Source organism: Phyllostomus discolor, chromosome 1 (assembly GCF_004126475.2).
Source record: "Phyllostomus discolor isolate MPI-MPIP mPhyDis1 chromosome 1, mPhyDis1.pri.v3, whole genome shotgun sequence".
Lineage (NCBI taxonomy): Eukaryota > Metazoa > Chordata > Mammalia > Chiroptera > Phyllostomidae > Phyllostomus > Phyllostomus discolor.
In genome coordinates this window covers 112,512,996-112,522,672 of record NC_040903.2, presented here as the reverse complement: position 1 = coordinate 112,522,672, position 9,677 = coordinate 112,512,996, and positions in this window count along the sequence as shown.

The window sequence follows — 9,677 nt, the reverse complement described above, 5'->3', positions numbered from 1 at the left end:
GGATCAAGGAGGTATTTTCTAATAGTGATAGCTTTAAAAATCATGTTTGAAGAATAGGTAAAGATTTTCCAGGCTTTCACATCTATAAGGATATTTTAAACAATGGGATATGATTTAGTGTAGATTAATTTAGCTAGATTATTTACTCTAAAAACTATAAGTAGTTTTATTTTAATAGAATGCACAATGTTTGGTGGACTTTGAAAATGACTCTAAAGATATATCTAGAAAGGTAAACATAAGGCAAACAATGAAGACCATTTAGTCATACATGCCAAGATAAATGGTAATATTCTGTCCTCTTTGAAAAGAAGATTTAATTTAAAAATAGAACTTCCATTTGACCTGATAATTCCACTGTTGGGATTATACTTTAAGAACCCTGAAACACCAATTGAAAATAGCCTATGCACCCATATGTTCATAGCAGTGTTATTTACAATAGCCAAGTGATGCAAACAGCCTAAGTGTCCATCAGTAAATGTGTGGATCAAAAAACCCTGGTACATTTACACAATGGAATACTATACAGCAGAAAGAAAGGAGTTTCTATCCTTCACAACAGCATTGATGGAGCTAAAGAATTGTATGCTGAGGAAATAACCCAAGCAGTGAAAGAGAAATGCCCTATAAATGGAACATAATCAACAGAACAAATAAATGAGTAAAATAGAACCAGAGACATAGAAATAAAGAACAAACTGACAGTGACCAGAGAGGTGGGAGAGGAGGATAATGGAGGAAAGAAGGGGAAGGGTCAAGTGAAGGAACTTGTATAAAGGACCCATGGACAAAGACAATGACAGGGGGAATATTAAATGTGGAAGGTAGGGGGTGAGGAGGGAAAGAGAGAGTAATGGGGGGAAATGAGGAAATGTAATTGAACAACACTAACAAATAATTACATAAAGGTAAAAAAATGAAAGATTTACTCTATGGCATGTTGAAGAGGCGAAGCACATGTGGTTTAGAGGGGATAAAATTATTCTGCAAGACACTATAATTGTGGATATATGACCTTATGTATTTATCAAAACCCTTTGGCACAGACAGTGAATCTTAATGTATGTAAATTTAAAAATTGTTTAGAAATTCAAATGCCCTCTGGAGGGAATGCATAACATAACAAAACAATCTAACTGTAATGCAAATATATAAAATAAAGTCACTGAGAACAGTGAGAAGTTGCTAACTTAAGTTACCTTGGAAATTAGTGAAGCCTATAAAAATTGAGGCAAAAGGATCTGCACATAAACACTGTACTATATAGCAGATAAAGTAAGTGGCAGGCTACAGATACACAGAGAAGACTAGAATGACTCATGAGAAATAGATTACAACTAGAGGTATCAGAATGAACTCATGGTTAGCTCAATAGATACCATTGGTTACAAATATATATACAGTTGTGTATGTATACAATTATTATGTATGCATCTATTCCCTTTCTCCATTAGCTGAACACATCTAGTACCCAGATCTCTGTTAATAATGCCATTCTCCAAACAAGGAAACCAAAGCTATTTAGAAAAATCATTGATTCCAAGACTAGGGCAGAAAATAAACAATATGAGCCTGGGAACAATTGATAGTACAAAAATTTAAGCATTAAAAAACAAAAACAAAATGACTGATGGGCATATGACAAAGGGATGCAGGAGACAAATGAAAGTTTCTAACAATCTACCTTGGAATTGACAATCAAGTACTAAAATACAAAAATACATTAAATGATAATAGTATTACAGTCCCCCTACATATCAATCAGAAGATATATGAGGTCTTTATAAAATTTATCCAGCCATGTAATATGAAAAATAAAGATAATTATTAAAGAAAATACAAGATACAAGAAATAGCAGTTGCTCGTGTGGTTCAGTGCATCGAGTGCCCGCTTGCAAACCAAAGGTTTGCTGGTTCAATTCCCAGTCAGGGACAATGCCTTGGTTGTGGGCAAGGTCCCTAGTTAGGGGGTGTGCAATAGGCAATACCACATGGATGTTTCTCTCCCTCTCTTTCTTCTTCCCTTCCCCTACCCCTAAATATAAATAAAATCTCTTTAAAATATATTTTATTGATTATGCTATTACAGTTGTCCCATTACCCCCTTCATTCCCCTCCACCCTGCATACCCTCTCCCACCTACATTCCCCCCTTTAGTTCATGTCCATGTGTCATAAGTTCTTTAGCTTCTACATTTCCCATACTATTCTTACCCTCCCCCTGTCTATTTTCTACCTACTATCTATGCTACTTATTCTCCATACCCTTTCCCAATCTCTTCTCCTCCCACTCCCCTGTTGCTATCTCTCCATGTGATCTCCATTTCTGTGGCTCTGTTTCTGTTCTAGTTGTTTGCTTAGTTTCTTTTTGTTTTTGTTTCAGGTGTGGTTGTTGATAGTTGTGAGTTTGTTGTCATTTTACTGTTCATAGTTTATGATCTTCTTCTATTTCTTAAATAAGTCCCTTTAATGTTTTATATAATAAAGCCTTGGTGATGATGAACTCCTTTAACTTGACCTTATCTGAGAAACACTTTATCTGCCCTTTCATTCTAAATAATACTTTTGCTGGATAGAGTAATCTTGGGTGTAGGTCCTTGCCTTTCATGACTCGGAATACTTCTTTCCAGCCCCTTCTTGCCTGTAAGGTCTCTTTTGAGAAATCAGCTGAGTCTGATGGGAACTCCTTTATAGGTTACTGTCTCCTTATCTCCTGCAGCTTCTGGGATTCTCTCCTTCATTTTTCCCTTGGCTAATGTAATTATAATGTCCCTTGGTGTGTTACTTCCTGGGTCCAACTTCTTTGGGGCTCTCTGAGTTTCCTGGACTTCCTGGAAGTCCATTTCCTTTGCCAGAATGGGGAAGCTCTCCTTTACTATTTGTTCAAATAATTTTTCCACTTGTTGCTCTTCCTTTTCTCCTTCTAGTACCCCTATAATTTGGATGTTGGGTTGTTTTCCACTTGTTGCTCTTCCTTTTCTCCTTCTAGTACCCCTATAATTTGGATGTTGGGTTGTTTAAAGATTTCCAGGAGGTTCCTAAGCCTCTCCTCATTTTTTTGAATTCTTATTTCTTCATTCTTTTCTGATTGTATGTTTATTCTTCCTTCTGGTCGACTCCATGATGTGAGTCCCAGCTTTCATTCCATCACTATTGGTTCCCTGTTCATTTTCCTTCATTTCACTTATTGTAGCCTTCATTTTTTTATCTAATTTGCGACCAAAATCAACCAGTTCTGTTGATCCTGATCACCAGTGCTTTGAACTGTGTGTCTGATAGGTTGGCTATTTCTCGATCATGTAAAAGTACCAATTGTGGGGCTTCCAATTCTGTTTGAGCCATCTTTTTTTCCTTTGGTCTGGCTGTACTTGTTAGGTACAAGGGGCAGAGCCTTAGGTGTTCACCAGGGTGGGGCACCCCAGTCGCTGGGTTGTGATGTTGTATGTGGGGGCAGGGTCTGAGAGGGAACAATAGTGCTTGCTCCACTCTCTGTTGGACCTCAGTTCCAACCTTTTCCACCACTTCCCCCCAGCAAACTGGGCCCCTCTGGTGCCAATTCCTGTGTAGGTGGGCTTGTGCACCCTGTGGGACTTTCCAAGGACCTCTCTTGTGAAGCTGGGAGTCTCTCCCTGAGCCTCAACCCCCAAAGGTGTTTTCAATCAGTGCCCCAAGTCTCTATTTCCCAGCACTGTGATTCTGGGTTGTGCACAGTGCCTTGCTTCACAATTGCTGACTTGCTGAGTCTGCCGGTTGCCACCCCTCAGCCGAGGTCTGCCAGCTGCTGCTAGCACATTCAGGGTCTACCCTGGGTGCCTTATGCACCCAGTCCCAGTGCTCTCTGCTCTCCATGCAGTGCCCCATGCCCTGCTGCCCAACTGTTCCCCTCCTACCGGTCTGGATGAATGTGTCTATTTTGACTTCTTGGTTGTCCAACTTCCTTAGAGTTCAATTTTCTGTCAGTTCTGGTTGTTATTCTGCTTCTAAATTATTGTTGTCTCTATCTTGGCTGTGCAAGGAGGCACAGTGTGTCTACCTATGCCTCCATCTTGGCCAGAAGTCCAGAATATAAATAAAATCTTTACTAAAAAAAAGACACAAGAAACATTGTACATAGGAAATGATAGCTCAGTCCCTTTCAAAGTAGGTACCGTGGGATATCATACAGTTTTACCAGCATCTCTTCCACTGTTCAAAACAGTCTGCACAATCCTTCATTGGAGTCACCATCAGCTGTCCCATTGGTGTTTACATGAATGTCAATGATTGTCTAAAATCTCTTCCCCTTCAAAGGTGATTTTAGTTTTGGGAAAAGCCAGAAGTTGCAGGGGGCCAAGTCAGGATTATTGGCAGCAGTTTTAATCATTGGCAACTGCAGCACAATGTTCTTTCTGCTCTGGTAACATCAGCTGTGGAACAAATTTTTCCCTGACACATTTCATGACAAGATCTTGTGCTAACATCTCAGACACAGAAGTTTTTGGAATCCCCAGATGAGCTTCTAATTTTTGCACTGTCAGTCACCAATCTTTGTTGATTGCAGCCTGTACACATTTAACATTCTCAGGTGTTCTGTTTGTTGTAGGCTTTCCAGAACATGAATCATTTTCAAGAGATTTTCAACTACCTTTGAAGCTTTTGTGCCACAGTTTTATTTGAGCTGCATCCATTGCATCATCCCTGAAACATTCTGAATTATTCAAATAGTTTTCACAGAGGAATATTTAAGCTTAATGCAAAATGTGATGCAGATTCACTGCTTTACTTGCTTATTTTGTTTTATTTTATTTATTTTTTTCACTTTACAATATTGGGAAAACTATCTATATATCTTTCTGCATACATATAGACATATAAACACAAAGCCATGCATATATGCCTTTTCTCGTGTATGTGCACAAACGTGAACATATATTACATAAATTTGGTAGAATATAAAATTATATGTTCCTCCTCTTTGTCTTTTGGTCTTCTCATTTAGGAATGAAAGCTCAATAATTCAAGATCTATAAGCAAATGATCAACTCAGTTTTAACTTTTATTATTCGGTTTTTAGGTTTTTAAGAGATACTGTTGGCCAGTGCAAAATATAGATGAACTGGAATACTTCATAATTTTTAAATTGTATTGTTGTTCAAGTACAGGTGTCTGAATCCCCCCCCCACACACACACTGCAATTCCTCCTCTACACCAGCCATCTCTGTATTTTTCTCCTAGATCCACCCCTCTTTGGTTTTGCCCATGTGTCTTTTAGAGTTGTTCCTGAAATACCCACTTTTCCCCATATCATCCTTGCCTAACTCCCTTCTGGTTACTGTCAGATTCTTCTTAATTTCAACGTCTCTGGTTATATTTTGCTTACGTGTTTGTTTTGTTGATACAGTTCTATTTAAAGGTAAGATAATATGGTATTTATCTTTCACTGCCTGGCTTATTTCACTTAGCATAATGCTCCACAGTTCCATCCATGCTGTTGCAAAGGGCAGTAGCTCCTTCTTTCTTTCTGCTGCATAGCATTCCATTGTGTAAATGTACCACAGTTTTTTGATCCACTCACTTACTGGTGGACACCTAGGCTGCTTCCAGACTCCAATATTGGAAATGGTTCTGCTACGAACATTGGGGTGCATTGGTTCTTTTGGATTGGTGTTTCAGGGTAATTAAGGTACAATCCCAGGAGTGGAATTACTGGGTAAAAAGCAGTTGCACTTTCATATTTCAGAGGCAATTCCATACTGTTTTCCACAGTGACTGCACCAGTCTGCATTACCACCAATAGTGAACTAGGGTACTCTTTTCTCCTCAACCTCTCTAACATTTGTTTGTTGCTTTCTTCATGATGGCCATTCTCACTGGTGTGAAGTAGTATCTCACTGTGTTTTTAATTTGCATGCCTTTGATGACTAGTGTTGCTGAGCATCTTTCCATATGTCTCTAGGTCATCTGTAAGTCCTCCATGGAGAAGTGTCTGTTCAGGTCTTTTGCTCATTTTTTACTTGATGTGTTTGTCTTCCTGCAGTGGACTCATGTGAGTTCTTTATGTACTTTGGAGATCAAACCTTTGTCAGAGGTACCACTGGCAAATATATTTTCCATACATTTGGTTCTCTTTTCATATTATTGCTGATTTCTTTCATCATGTAGAAGATTTTGATGACATCCCATAAGTTATTCTTTTCTTTAGGTCCCTTGCTATAGGGGACATATTGGAGAAAGTAGTGCTGCATGGAATGTCTGAGATTTTCCTGCCTATGTTCTCTAGAATTTTATGGTGTTGTGATTTATATTTGTCTTTTATCCACCTTGAATTTATTTTTGTGTATGGTGTAAGTTGGTGATCGAATTTCATTTTTTTTTTGCATGTAGCTGTCCAGATCTCCCAATGCCATTCATTGAAGAGGCTATTTTTACTTTATTTTATGCTGCTGTCCACTTTGTCATAAATTAATTGACCATATAGACTTGACTTTATTTCTTAGCTCTCTATTCTATTCCATTGGTCTATGTGTCTGTTCTTATGCCAGTACCCGGCTGTTGTGATTACAGGCCTCGTAATAGAGTTTTATATCAGGTACTGTGATCCCTTCAACTCAATTATTCTTTCCTAAAATTGTTGTAGGGCTTTGGTATCATTCATGGTTCCTTACAAATTTTGAAATGCTTGTTCTGTATCTGTGAAGCATGCCATTGGTACTTTAATAGAAATTGTGTTGAATCTATAAATTGCTTTGGGTAGTATGGACATTTTGATGATATTAATTCTTCCAATCTATGAGCACAGAACATGCTTCCATTTGAGTCTTTCTTAATTCATTTTTGCAGTGTTGTGTAGTTTTCTGAATACAGGTCTTTTACCTTCTTGATTAAGTTTATTCCTACGTACATTATTTTTCTTCCTGCTATATCAAATAGGATTTTTTTTACTGCATTTCTGATTCAGATATTACATTGTTGGTATACAAGAATGCCTTTGATTTCAGAATACCCACTTTGTATCTCACCATTTTGCCAAATTCTCTCACTAGGTTGAGTAGATTTTTGGTGGAGACTATAGGATTTTCAGTTGACACTATCATGCCATTTGCTATTAATGACACTTTTGCTTCCTTCTTTCCAATTTCAATGCCTTTTATTTGTTTTTCTTCTCTGATTGCTGTGGCTAGGCTAGTATTTCCAATATTATGTTTAATAAGAGTGGTAAAAGCAGACATTCTTGTCTTGTTCCTCATCTTAGTGGGAAAGATTTTAGATTTTAGCCATTGGGTATGATGGTGGCTGTAGGTCTCTTGCATATGGGCTTTATCATGTTGAGGTATGCTCCTTCTATTCCCACTTTGCTGAGTGTTTTTATCATAAATGATTGGTGTACCTAATCAAATGTCTTTCTGCATCTTTTAATATGATCATTTGATTTTTATCTTTGTTTCAAGATTGAACAATGCTGTAGATAAAATGGAGTTAAGTAATTATATATATATATATATATATATATACACACACACACACACACACACACACACACATACTTTCATCTTAAGCAAAATGCACATTTTTTTCACAAGCATATGGAATATTTTTAAAGATAGAAAGCATAATACAACACCAAAAAAGCCTCAATAAATTCAATAAAATTGAAATCATCTGAAGCATTTTCATGGACTGAAAGGGCCTTAAACTAGAAACCAACCTCAAGAAAAACCTCAAAAGCATTCAAATTCATGGAGAAGTTTAGCATGTTATTAAACAATGAAATGGTTAAGAATGAGAGCCAGGAAGTAATAAAAAATGTTTCTGGAAACAAGAAAATTGAATCACACAATCTGAAACTTATAGAACACAGAGAAAGCAGTCCTGAGAAGGAAGCCACAATGATACAGGCCTACCTAAAATGGAAACATTTCAAATAAACAACCTAACCCTACATTTAAAACAACGGGGAGAACAGCAACTCGCAAAGCCCAGAGTGAGAAGAAAGAAAAAAGAATAACCAACATCACAGCAGAATTAAATGACATAGAGACTAAAATAACAATTCTAAGGATCAATAAATCCAGGAGCTTGTCTTTGATAAGATAAACAAAATTGACAAGCATTTATCCAGACTCATTAAGGAAAAAAGAGAAAGGACCTAAATATATAAAATCAAAAATGAAATAAGGGAGATTATAACTCAAACCACACAGATATAAAGGATTGTAAGAAATTACTGCAAACAACTATATACTAAGAAATTAGAAAACCTGTGTGAAATGGACAAATGTCAAGAAAATATTACCTTCTAAAACTGAATGAAGGAGAAGCAGAAAGCCTGAACAGACCAACATGAGCTGGTGAAACTGAAGCTGTAATCAAAATAATCCACCTACATGAAGGCCTGGGCCAGATAGTTTACTAGGAGAATTTTTCAAAATATTTAAGAATATATAAAAATATATCCTTCTCAGACTATTACAAAATATTCAAGAAGAGAAAAAAACTCCTAAACTCTTTTAATGAAGCCAGTATCATCTTAATCCCAAAATGAGGTAAAGAAACTACAAAGGAGGAAACTATACACATACACTGCAGATCAGAATAGATGGTAAAATCCTCAACAAAGTATAGATAAAGCACTTCCAGCAATACATTGAAAAGCTTTTATACAATGATCAAGTGAGATTTATCCTTAGGATGCAGGATGGTTCAACATTCACAAAGCATCACATAAACAAAGCAACATTTGTGTAATACATCACATAAACAAAAAGAAAGACAAAAATCACATGATCATATCAATAGATGAAGAAAAAACATTTGGTATGGTACAACACCTGTTTATGATAAAAACACTCAGCAAAGTGTGAGTAGAGGGAGAATACCTCAACATAATAAAGGCCATATATGAGAAACCTATAGCAAATGGCATACCCAATGGGCAAGATCTAAAAGCATTCCCACTATGATCAGGAAGAAGACAAGGGTGGCCACCTTCATTACTTTTATTCAACATGACATTGGAAATCCTAATTGATAAGATGAGAAAAAGAGATAAAAGTTATCCAAATTGGAAAGTAAGAAAGCTGTCATTGTTTACAGATGACATGATAGTGTACATAGAAAACCCTAAAGACTCCACAAAGATAACTCAAGTGAATAAGTAAATTTCACAAAACAGCAGGATACAAAATCACAGGCATTTTTGTACAGCAACAACAAAATATCAGACACAGAAATACAAAAAAAAATGTGATACAGGAATAAGAAAAATAAAGTACCTAGGAATAAACCTAACCAAGGACGTAAAACACCCATACTCAGAAAACTACACAACACTGAAGAAATTAAGGAGGATACATATAAATGGAAGCATATATCATGTTTATGGACTGGTAGAAATAACACTATCAAAATGTCCAAACACCCAAAGCAGTTTATACATTCAACACATTCGCTATAAAATACCAATGACATAATGCACAGATAAAGAACTAACATTTCAAAATTTTACATGGAACAATAAAGCAACCTAATAACTGCATCAATTTTGAGAAACTGGTACAAAGTTGGAGGGATCACGATACCTGATATCAAACAATATTGCAAGACCACAGTAATCAAAACAGTCTGGTACTGGCATAAAAAGACACATAAATCAATGGAATAGAGAGCACAGAAATAAACCCAAGTCTCTTTGGTCA